Consider the following 12,455-nt stretch of genomic DNA (forward strand, 5'->3'; position numbering starts at 1 on the left):
TTTCCAAACCCCAGTTTCCAGCAGAACCAGGGATTCTTACAGCAGTGACTGACTGGTTCCAGGGATGGGGCATGAATCTAGAATTTTCTGTAACACTTGAACATAAGCAATGCTTTGAAAATAAAAAGAGAGGAGCCATGTGGGTTCAAACGGTCACAGGCGCCAAATGAAAGATGTCTCAATGATTACAGCAAGAGCACTTGGAACAAAATAAGCAACTATTCAGCCAGAATCCACAGCACAAACATCGTATTTATTATGTATCATTTGCCCGTGCTTTTATTGTGTTATATGTTTATGAGTCTGTAATGATAAGAATAACTAAGTGAATAAATAAATAAGTGGGAGGCAATGGCTCCTTCCAGAATTACAATTAATAAATGCGGAACAATGAAGTAAACAGAAAATTACATGTATACAAACACCACTGTAGCGAGCAACACGGATAACGGATTAGCTAAAATTACTGGGTGAAAGTCTGAGAAACAACTGGATATTTGTCTAGCCTCAGAAGTATCCCCTCCTCCAAACACTCACTAATTTCAAAGAAGAAATTACAGCTCTATAGTGTAGGCATGGATGACATTGCCTTCTCCTTGTGATCAAGGGTGACATCACCAGTAATAAATAACACACACACATAGCCAGGCGTTGGTGGCGCACGCCTTTAATCCCAGCAATCGGGAGGCAGAGGCAGGCGGATCTCTGTGAGTTTGAGGCCAGCCTGGTCTACAGAGCTTTCAAAGTCATAGGAAGCCAGGCTTCTTAAACCACGGGCTGTGACTGAACCCCACATGTAAATGGACGTAGTGGGGGATGAAAAAGATTCCTAAATGCACAATGACCAAAACCTAATTCATAATGAAACCTGTAGTGAGCCTGAGGTGAGTCTGGTGGCGCCTCGTGGTGCAGCACGTGACTTCCCTGCAGTCATGGTTCTGAACACAAGACACGCAATGTGACCTGCTCGCCCTGCCACACCACACACCACCAATGAACACCACCTGCAGCATCTCAGCTACGATCTGAGACCACTGCATGCTACGAGCTGCAGCGTTCTCATGTACATATAACACTGTGTGCTCTTACAGAAACAAAATGTTTTAATTATGGAAAACAAAGACTTTTCATGTTTTCCTACTGTCACTCCTCGGTGCCTAAATATCAAATTAGCATATCTTTGGATTGTGTTATATTAAAAATGTTTGCTTTTTAAAAATTACTCTTAGAGTTGCTGACTTGAATGTCATAAAAAAATTGTGAAGTGGATTTTGGTTTAGAATTTCCAATAACTTCTAAAATAGACCTCAGCAGACTTCTGCTGTTTTTTGTGCTGTGTAGTATGTGAAGCAGCAATCTCAGCATTGACAATCATTAAATCAAAATATCGATAAATGCTAAAAAACAGCGAAGACACTCTGTGTCTCGCAGCATCAAATATTCCACCAAGCCGGGAGCTGGTGGCACACGCCTTTAATCCCAGCTCCCGGGAGGCAGAGGCAGGCGGATCTCCATGGGTTCGAGGCCAGCCTGGTCTCCATAGTGAGTTCCAGGACAGCCTCCAAAGCCACAGGGAAACCCTGTCTTGTAAAACTAAAAAAGAAAAGAAATATTCCACCAAGATGTAATTCTGTATGTAAAAACATACAAGCTCATTTACCTCGTTAGTATGTAAATTTGCTATTGCCTTTAATAAATGATAAAATGTATATATGGAAAAATCACCTTTAAACAAATTTCTTTATCATTCATTGTCACTAAATGCTTGATTTACATACTATATGCCCAGGATCATGTAAAAATCTCTCTGGTAAAGAGAATTACAAGCAGGAAAGGTTAAAAGGCCTTAACAGACAGTGTTAACTATAACCAAAAAAAGCAAGATGCAGCTGGGCATTGGTGGTGCACGCCTTTAGCTCCAACACTCAGGAGGCAGAGGCAGGTGGATCTCTGTGAGTTCAAGGCCAGCCTGGTCTACAAAGACAGTTAGGACAGCCAGTCAGGGCTGTTACACAGAGAAACTCGTCTCAAAAAAAAAAAAAAAAAAGCAAGATGTGGAGTGTCTGTCACATGTGCCATTCTCATGCAGCAGGTTGCAGAATGCATGCTACTTGTATCTAAAGACATCCTTACACAGAAGGCCTATGCATGTATGCATCTGGAGACATGCTACAGGAGCATGGGAACTTTGGAAGGGAGCATGGTTGGTGGGGATGGGGTGAGGGTAAGGAAGTCAGGAGAGGGAAAATGGTCTTTTTGCTGTTTCAGGCAGCTTGCTGAGCCAGGGATCCGATTTTCACACAAGGATTACTAGATTACATCCTTCACCACAGGCAGCTGTCCCTGTCAAATAAATAATCATCACCTCACGTTTATATATCACCTTTCATCCCACAGCCCTCGTCCTACAGCGAGGACCAGCCTGGGAACAGCTTCGTGCCCTCTCAGGAAAGGGTGGGTGAAGAAAGCAGGAGTGCTTCACACAGCGGGGAGCAGCCTGAACCCCACTAGAGGGCCAACCAGGAGGGAAGCCGCGGTGCAGTGTGCTGTGGCGTAAAGGTGAACCTGTGAAAAGGGGGTGCAGAGGCAGCCACGGCTGGGCCCCCGCAGGCAGGGCTGCACCAACCCAGCAACAGGCTCTGGTAAACGAGACTGGAAAAGCCACACATCTGTGATGTCTGTGGCGTTGTCTCAATTACAAGACATGCATGCCAGAGGGAACCCTGGGAGCACCCCACAGGAACGTCTGGAGCACCGAACCCTGCTATTCACCTGCTAGCCAGGTAAGGAAAGGCAAAGACAGCAAACAAAGAGCTCTTCAAATCCCAGGAGAGAAACCATGAGTTCTCCTAGTGGTTGTCACAGGTTCCCTTCTGAACAGGGCGACCCCCTCTGTGTCAGCCTTAGGCAGCTGCCTGCTCAAGGCGACGGCTTTGGAATAAAGGTCCCAGGCCACAGGGAGCCAGGCTGGAGCTGCAGATGAGGGACTCAATCCAGAGGAGACTTCTAGTTAACCTCCTCCTGTAAGTTCCATGCTCCTATTGGTCCACAATACCTTGTCATTCTTCCCTTTGTCCTTTGCCTGGGATCCAGTAAGTCCTTGTGCCCTTACATATGGAACCCCAAAACTTCATTGACTAGCTTGACATACAGACTTGCTCTGGGTCCTCCTATGCCTTGCCCCAAAATGTCCATGGGTTATCTCGACATAAACTCCAGAATACCCTTTTCATTTGCAGGCTAGTTAAAAGTCTTCTTCATTCAGACTCCACCCATCCACGCAAGCAGTCCAAACCTGATCCTGGGCCTTCCCTGTGAAGCTCCCCAATGTCCTCAAGGTCCTATACTAGACCTAAACCCTAGCATCATCTCCTCAGAAGCCCTGCTCATGTTCAGGGACGTTTTCTGTGATGGTAAACACAGCACTTTCTCAGTCCATCTAGGCAAGAGACGGGCCTTTTTCTCTGGATTGACCCACAGCCCAGAAGCTGAGGATGACACACTTCTTGAAAACTTGTGACTCTGGAGGTTTTCACAACACACTCACTGTCCTGTGTCCTGCTCCACCAGACAAGTCCTCACTTTCAACAGCATCCCCAGAGAGTTCCCTTGGTGTAAGACACCTAAAACCAAAGCTAACCCAGAGGTGCCCTAGAAAACACAAACCTGCAAAGTCCACATCCATCACCCCTGCCAGGCACAGCATGGTCACTTCCCATCTCTGAATGCGCCTGGTCACGCAGCCTTAGTCTAGGAACCGCACTTTGAGTAGCTCCAGCCGCAGTGACGCCCATCCCCAGCCAGTGCTGCTGGGATGCCTTGAGATGCCCGCCCTTCTGCGGCCCAAATAAACAGAATTCCCCACGCAGAAAGAGCCAAGAGCCATGCCAATGCAGATTCTGCAGCAAGGGCCCAGCCCAGCCAACCAGCCCACATCTCTAGGGACAGGGTGTGACATAAGTCCCACAGTGGCCTGCAGGAGCCAGAGATCCATCAGTCATGACAGGAGAGAAACCCCACCTGAGAGGTGCAGGGAGTCGGGAAGACCCCTACAGCTAAAATCAGGTTAAGAGACAAGCCAGGGAGGAGCAGCAGGGAGGAAAGGGGTGGAGACCATGCCACCATCTGTAAGTCACCCTAAGCCAAGAGCCAGGCTGCAGAGAGAACAGGATCCCCCACCCCCCCACCCCCGCCACAGTAGAGGAACATCACATAGTAAGGCCCTGGCCTCTTGGGGAATGCTCGGACAAGGGGACTCTAACTCAAACAGTTGCTGCTGGGCTACCTGAAAAAAAAAACCTCAGTTCACCCAACACCTGGGCAAAAACTCTCTCCTCAGCCTCAGACATGTGGAGGGAGGGAACTACGTGCTGATCCCTCCCTAGACACTCCCCCACCCCTGCAAAAAGAGAAAGAACCATGAAACTGAAACCTGAGAAGATGCCAAGGGGCAGCGGGAGGCAATTTACAGCTGGGAAAACTGAGCCCTTGGCCAGATGTGGGCCCTGGGCAGGAGGGGGTGGGCTAAACTCTGCGCCTAAGTACCGAGAGGGGCTCCCTCCTCAGGTCACCAGCTTCCAGGCCTAGATCTGAGCTGAAAGCAGGGTGACAGGAGAGGAGCAGGAGGCAGGGAAGGGACCAGGACCTCCCCATCTGCTCAAGGCCATCAATGGGGCAGGGCATGAGGAGCAGGGTAGGGAGACCGGGGGCAAAGGGAGGGACAAGAGAGGAGAGAGGCCAGGAGGAGGTGTGTTCCGCTACAGCAGAAGTTAAGAGGCTCTTCCCACTCAGAGGTCCCGACATGGCCAGCAGAAACCAGCCAGAGACCTGCTCATTCTCGGCCAGCTCACTCACTTCACTGCCTCCTGAGCACAGAGGGCTTTAGTCTCTGCAGCCTCACGGGTGGACCCGCCTGCATCACGGGCGGACCCGCCGGCATCACAGGTGGATCCGCCTCCAAGGCCTCTTGCCATACTTGACCCCAGCACTGGGACCAATCCTGTACAACCACAATATCAAGCCAGAAGTTAGGGAACCACCAAGCACTAACCCTCACCACCAACATATGACGGATGAAGGACCAAGAGGCCCAGAGAGGCCAAGGGCCATCCTAGAAGTCACAGAGCCAATGAACAGGACAGATACCTAACTCTGAGCCCAGTGACCCATACTATCCTCCTCAGCAGCCCAGGTCAGCACAGTGCAGCTAAGGAAACAAAGATGCTCATCTCATAAGAATCTAAGAGGCTGGGAAAGAAAGGAGGGAGGAAGTCAACCCCCTCTCCAAAGAGATGCATGCAGAAATCCCTCTGACAAGTGGTGGAATTATTTCCATTGGAAAAAAAATTAATGAAAACCCCTCCCTTACCAGACCCCAGGGGTATTTGGCTGTAAGCTGATGTAATAGGGAGAAGAGAGGCCAAGGGGGAAGGAGCCCCCTCCCCATCTCAGCATGCCTTCTGCCAGAAACACAACAGGGAAGCTACAGCTGGGGTTGGGGGGACACAAGCCAAGCAGGATGTTGGAGCCTTGGAAGGAGGCCGAATGCAGCCAAGCCGGCTGCCTGGCTGGGAGGGAAGCAGCAGCCTTTGAAATGGCAGCACACACGGAGGGTGCTCCCCTGAGCCCCACGTGCAGGCAGGCCTGGGGTGGACACAGGCCCCAGTGCAAACCCTGTGGAAGCAGCAGAGGGTGTCTATGACAACGGCGGCTGCAGGCAAAGCCAAGAGGCAGAAAGGGGGGGGGGGGGCTGGGACCTGGCACATCAGAAGGTCCTGGGGACACGACTTGGGCTCTGAGTGCATACAGTGGTGATTAAGAATGGGGGTGTTGAAGGCAGCTTCCTGCTGACCCCTTCCCACAGCTGGAGGACCTCTGATAAAGTGGGCGTGCCTGCAGAAGGACCTAGGACCCCAGCCTGGGACCTCAAAAACACCCAGCTTGCAGAGGGCGGTAACAGGAAGAGCCAAAGTCATGCCACCATTGCCCCATGGACAGAGTCACATGGAATGGCCATCTGAAAAGGGGTCCCAGCCAGAGCCACGGGTAGGCCTGGAGTAGCAACACTAGCTCAAAAGGCCAGTCTGAACCCCAGGAGGACCCCACCACATACTACCCTCCCCTGCCAGACACTCCTGTAGCACCACTGACCAATGGAAAGTTCTAGCAGCCGGGGCCACCTGATAGGAGCTAGGGTCCCACCCCTGCCTCCAGGGTGGGGTACAGACAAGAAGGGTACTTGGAGGAGTAGGTGGGGGGTACCAACAGATTGTGTCCCCATTTCTGACATCCTAGTGAGGATTTCTCTCTTTCACCCACCAACCCTTCCATGTGCAAACCTGATCATTACAAGAGGAATAAAAAATGTCCCAGCCTCAGAATCAATAGTCAGTTCAGCATTTTATCTTTGAAATGTTGAACATGCCCTTGACCTCTCTGGGTCTCCAGTACCCCACGGGCCTCCAAAGGACAACCCAGACCTTGACACAAACTGCAGGAAAAACACAATGAGCCCCCAGAAGCCAGGAAAAAAAAAAACCTGCAGACATAGGAACCACAGAGTACTTAAGGCTGAACCTGAAACAGTGTGTGGCTTGGCAGTGTGGCCAGTCTGCAAAGATCTAAGGCCACATGTGGCCATGACCAGCTGTGGACAATGGGCTGGAGTGCTGCACCCAGGAGCTGTTGGGAACAGAAAACATGATGAAAGCAGCAGAGCCCGCCCACTTCTGGACTCCAGCTGGGCTTCCTGGGAGCCTGTTACTGCTGTGTGTCTGCTGCTGGAGATCATGCCCTGGCCTTACGCCACTGCTCTTCACAGGCTAGCCCCACGAGCCCCCACCCGACCCCATGACCAGCACCATCCACACAGGCTGCCGTCCCTGGGAAACAGCGAGACTTCAGAAACCCTGTACAGCCCTGGAAACACAGCTAGGATGCACTGGACAGCAGGAGCTCCCTTCAAAGGGCTTGGTCACGTGCAGGGTGCTGAAAGGCCACCTCCAAACCTGGGACAATGCACTGAGACAGTCACTTCTCAAAAGTGGGCTGCTGTGGCTTCATCTCACTTAGCCTTGCCTCAGAATCATCCATGAACCCATGACATGAAATTTGAGTCCCAAGCCGTTCAAGTGACAAGCCAATGAGGCTGAGCAACCTGCTGGGGAAACCAACAGGTTCCCTGCTACCACCTAGTGGCCAGCACCTGGAAGAGCAGGCACCACACTGAGGCCACCAAGGAGTCTGTGACCATACCCACTGCCCCAGTAAGCCTGGACTAGGACTAGGTGACCACCTGGTGAAGTAGAACCCAGGCAGGAGTCGAAGTTACAAGATAAGAAAGCAAACACTGGCACAAAACTGGTGTGCTGGCTGTTCCAAGGCTTAGGAGAAAGGGCAGGTAGCTACTGCAATGGCAAAGCAAGATGCCGGTCCTGACCACGGCTACGGCCCTGGGTGGCCTTTCCTCCTCCTCTCCCCCGGGGCCTAGCTGTTCTTCCTGTCACTCACCACAGCCAGGCGGCCCCCAGGCTGCCACACTTGTCTTCATGCTGCCCCTCCCTCTGCCTGTGCCAGCATGGCCGTCTCTTCCACATCGGGGTCCCCCTCCCCCACATTCTTCCCCCTGGGCCCCAATCACTGGTTCAACCATGCATCTTTTCCACTGTCATCTCCACCAGCGGCCTCCTTACTTTTGGGGAGCTGCCTCATAGTCCAGCCTAGGCCTCAGAGGTCTATATGCTTCCTTACTCCCTACCTTGGAAGCTGCCTCATAATCCAGCCTAGGCCTCAGAGGTCTATATGCTTCCTTACTCCCTACCTTGGGAGCTCAAAAGAGTGAGCTGACATCGTCCCAGGGCTCCTTTCCCTCTTTTCTTGTAGAAGGCCATCTGTCTGCCAGCTTGCCTGTGGCCTTGAGACCTGAGCACTCACTCTAAAGCAGCTGTCCTGAGAGAGACTGCAAGCCCTCAGAGACCTTAGGCTGCCCTGCCCATCAAATGGGCACGGCACATATAGTCTGACCTGAGCTCATGCTAAAAGTCTGTGTCAAAGGCTTGGCAAGTTCCTTCCTCTCCCACACCTTAAAATGCCCCTGTTTGTACAATGAAGGATTGCTACATGGATAATGACATTTTGAGGCCAAAATATCTACAATATTTACTTATACTAAGATGTCAGTAACTGGTAGCAGCTAACTGGGTAGCCAGGAAGAAAGTCTCACTGTCTCACCCATTCACTCAGCAGAAGCAGCACGCTGACCATGTAAGTGAGGGGTGAGGCTATTTTTAACGTTGTGACTTGTTTAGCTCTGTTTTTGCCACAGCCTGGGGGATGGAGAGTCAAGGTCAATACTGGCTCACACAAGAAGGAAAGCACTTGCCTGGAGCTTGAGCCCCCACAAGTCAGGACAGCCACCTTCATGTGACACCTTCTGGGAGCTACTCCAAAGATCTCCTCTCACAATGGCAGAGTTAAGGCCATTGGTAGCTGAGGAACTAAGACCCAAGGTGGTTCTATAACCCACTTCCCCCAAACTACAGAGCCAGTGAGTGCCTTGCTAGGACCTGACCAGGGTTCCACTCTTCCATCATGGTAGATACTCAGCAGGCGGCCAACAGCAAACTCCTCTCCAGTAACCTATTTTCATGCAAGCCCCACCCATGCACACACACGTACTCTCTCTCTCTCTCTCTCTCTCTCTCTCTCTCTCTCTCTCTCTCTCTCTCTCTCTCTCTCTCTCTCTCTCTCTCTCTCTCTCTCCCTCCCTCCTCCTTCCCTCCCTCTCAACCTGCTTCTCTTTGATACTCTCAAATGGGTTTTTTGGAGTTGAGATTAGGGATGGACCACACTAGAATGGAAGCTCTGGACTGATCCTCACGCCACACCAATTTTTATGTCAGACTTCCCACAGAAAGGCACACCCCTGTTGGGGGCTCCATGGGGAGTGGAGGCTCTCACATTTTCCCAGACACTGTAGTATCTTTCATAGCAGAGAAGTTTTCATATAACAGCCAAGTCACTGTTTAAGTATATTGAGTACTTGGTGTCACTGTCTTCATCCCACCCTGGTGAAAGGTGCCTGTTGGGACAGCTAGGTCTGTGGGGTGGGGTAAGGACAGGTCTCGAAGGAAGAGATCATGGTGGGTGGAGTCACAGTCATAAGCAGATGGTGAAGGGGCTTCTGGATAAACCCCCAGGCCCCCAATATTTCTTCCACCTGCTTATTCATGCCTAGGGTTCCTTCATCGAGGGACAGCTTGGATTCTGTGGTCAGAAATAGGCCTGAAACCATAAACCTATCGGGTTGGGGACACAACGTTACATATAGAATGATGGGGGGGAGAAGGACAAGGTGGTTTAAAGTCACACTCTGAGGAAACGAGGCTGGGAAGCCAGGCTCTTCCTGGGCCTCTCAGGACAATCCTACAGAGCGACAAGGACATTCAGGCTGGAGCCCACCAACAACTTGGTAGATCTAACCCTGCCCTAAAGGTGAGGAGAAGGCACTCTGGGCCAGCATGCAGGGTCTTCACCACACCCTCTGTGGGAGGAGCAGCCGCCAAGCAGACAGCAGGACAAGGCGAAGAGCCCGCAGCCGGTGGGATGAAGACTGGGAATCTGAAGAGCCACCGAGGTGCCAGTTGAGGGCCCGGCCCAGGCAAAAGAGCCTGAACAGGACAAAGTAGCATCCCAGCAGCCAAAAGTGGGATACCCGTCCCGGGCTGCCTGCCCAGGCTGGCTGGAGACCCACCCAGGAGCCGGGAGCCAGTTTGGAGAGGTGTGAGTGGACGGGGGAAGAGACACGGAACTAGGTCAAGAGAAGGCAAGAATACTAAAACCAGAGGAGGACCGCTCCCAGTTATTAGTCGTCAGGGAAACAGAGACAGCCACCGTAGCATACTGCCTCACACTGGGGACCACCTCAGGGGACAGGGAGTAGCAAGTGCTGGCAAGGACGGGGAACAACTGGGCCCCTCCCACGCTGCTGGTGGGATCCAGGATGATACGGCCACTGTGGAAATAGTCTGGTTACCTCTCGCTGTGCAGAACACTGCATTTCCATATGATCTGGCTATTCCCCTCCTTGGTACATACCCCCACAGAATCAAAATCAGGAGCCCACACAAACACTTGTGCGGGAATGTTCACAGCAGCTCTCCTTACACAAGTCACAGGGAGGAAACAAGCCACATGTCGGTCCACAGATGACGCTATCAACACAGTGCTGCATTTACAGATGGTGGAATATTACTCAGCCATAAGAGAACAGAGCAAGCCTACACCCTTCTAGCAGGACAAACCTAGAAGGCATCTAAATGAAGCAAACCAGACACAAGGGACCACACACTGTATCCCGCTGCTGACTCGTGTCCAGAATGGACAGAACCACCAGTGAAAAGCTGACCCGTGTGATCCGTGGTTGCCAGCAGTTCAGGGGAGGGGGAACTGGCAGACGACAGCTAAGATGCAGGCGATGAAGGAGCTGAACAAGGTCGCAGGGATCATTTAAAACCCAATGAACATGTTCAAGGGCCGAACTGCACCCTTGAAAAGGCTCATAGTGGGAGCAGAGCGTGTTGACGCGGAGTGTACTCCCAACATTTGGTAGGCAACAGGTCATCTTTGGCTACCCAGAAGGTTGGGTGCCATCCTGGGCTATTTGACACCCTGTTTCAAAAACTAAATGAACAACAGCAAAAAATCTGAAATGATCACACTGGTAGTCTACATCATATACCTTTTGCCACATTAAAAATTAACAAACATCTAAAATCTCGGAGACTCTGGGCAGAGACCCCTGCTATCAAGCAATGGCAGACCTAGCCAGCACTCCTCAGAGGATGAGACCGAGCTGTCCCCTCCCCCAGAGCCAGAGAAGCCAAACTTCCCAGCACAACATCCAGCATGGCTGCCATTCACACACATTTGCCACACCCATATGTGCTTTGCCAAAGCTTACCAATTTCAGAGTGTTTCCTCCTGGAATATGCACAACAGCCCCAGGAGGGAGGTGCAATTAGCCTGTGCAGCTGCAGATAACAAAGCAAAGACACCTGCCCTGACCCCAACATCCTGGACACGGGGCAGCTGAGCCACTGGTTTGCACACTAAGCAGACCCCTCTCTCCTCTTTGCCATTACCAACGCCCAGCACTGGGAGGCGGGGGAAGCATAGGTCTAACCAAATCCTGCATTACAATCTGCATGTGACCTTGGCTCTTTAGTTGGTATTGGAGTGCCACTTCTTCCCCTGCAAAAACGTAAGTGACACTATGGCCTTGAAGGTCCATGGGGGTGATAAATGAAATATCGCATGTGGCCAGAAGCGGGCACATGAGGAGGCTCTGTAAACCTTCAGTTCCCCTCCTCCCCCAAGGTAGAGAACCATCACCAAGACTGGATGGAGAACCTGGGCAGGTGTACGGCATGGGCGCAGAGCAAGCGAGGAAGGCCAAGGGGAGGTGCCGCACAGAAAGCACCAATATCAGAGAAGCTGTCTCAATGACCTTGAAGTCTGACCCTTGAAACTGGCACGGCTACCGTATGAGACCCTGTGCCAGGAGTGGGGTTAGTGAAGGACAGAGGGTGACGTTCAAGGGCACCAGGACGCTAACGGCATCAGGGTCACCAGGAGAGAGAAGGAAGGTGTAGGAAGGAAAGCTGGGAACAGCAGAAATAAAACTCGCCAATAAAAATAGAAGGAGCCTGCATTTTTAGCGCATCCTCAGTGTGCCAGACGCTACACTAAGCACTTTACAGATTCCTTCAGTGCCTCCTCACATCTCCTCAGGGCAAGTTATTATTAACCCCATCCTACCAAACGAGGGTGTGGCCACAGTGGGTGAGAAGCCTGCTCAAGGTCACACACTGAGTGTCTGCTTTGCCACTGTGCACAGGCTGGCCCTGAGAGCCCTGCTCAAAGGTTCCCCCATGCATATTCCGCCCCCCCCCACTCCTCCTGGCTCCTCCCCTCAGCTTCAGCCACGCCTGGAGAGCCTCCCGCAACAACTCACCAGGCTTGAGCAACAGAGACAGCCCCGGGCCTCGATGCAGTCAGGAAGCTGGAGCTACAAGCTAATGCCAGCAAGGAGGGATGAGAGGAGATGATAAATATTTGGGAAATTTTAGTCAAATAGAGACTAAAACAGAGAAGCTTCTGTTCTCACCAGCTCTACCAGCTTTGGTGGGAAATCACCGTCTGCTTCCCATATTGCCGTACACTTGGCTGGATATGCCCACTCTGCCGGGCAGAGGACTCAGGCCCACGCCGAAGCCAGACTGGTCACTGGGTACATGGTGGTGGTGTATGGTGAGTGACCTCGGGAAGCAGAAGCAACAGGGAAGTCACCCTCTTGGCACAACAACACGGCCCTGGGGGAACTGCAGATGGCTTCCCAATGCCTCCCTGAATGCTAAGATCATCCTACTACACAGGGCTCTGACAAGAAAGGACCA

At 51.8% G+C, this 12,455-nt stretch overlaps 1 protein-coding gene across 4 annotated transcripts in view; it reads right to left on the reverse strand.

The window, feature by feature from the left end:
• Tspan9 (tetraspanin 9) overlaps nucleotides 1-12,455 on the reverse strand; it is a 181,240-nt gene that overhangs the window by 125,913 nt on the left and 42,872 nt on the right. The window lies entirely within an intron of this gene.

The sequence above is a fragment of the Mesocricetus auratus genome, unplaced genomic scaffold (assembly GCF_017639785.1).
Source record: "Mesocricetus auratus isolate SY011 unplaced genomic scaffold, BCM_Maur_2.0 Super-Scaffold_100676, whole genome shotgun sequence".
NCBI classification, from domain to species: Eukaryota; Metazoa; Chordata; class Mammalia; order Rodentia; family Cricetidae; genus Mesocricetus; species Mesocricetus auratus.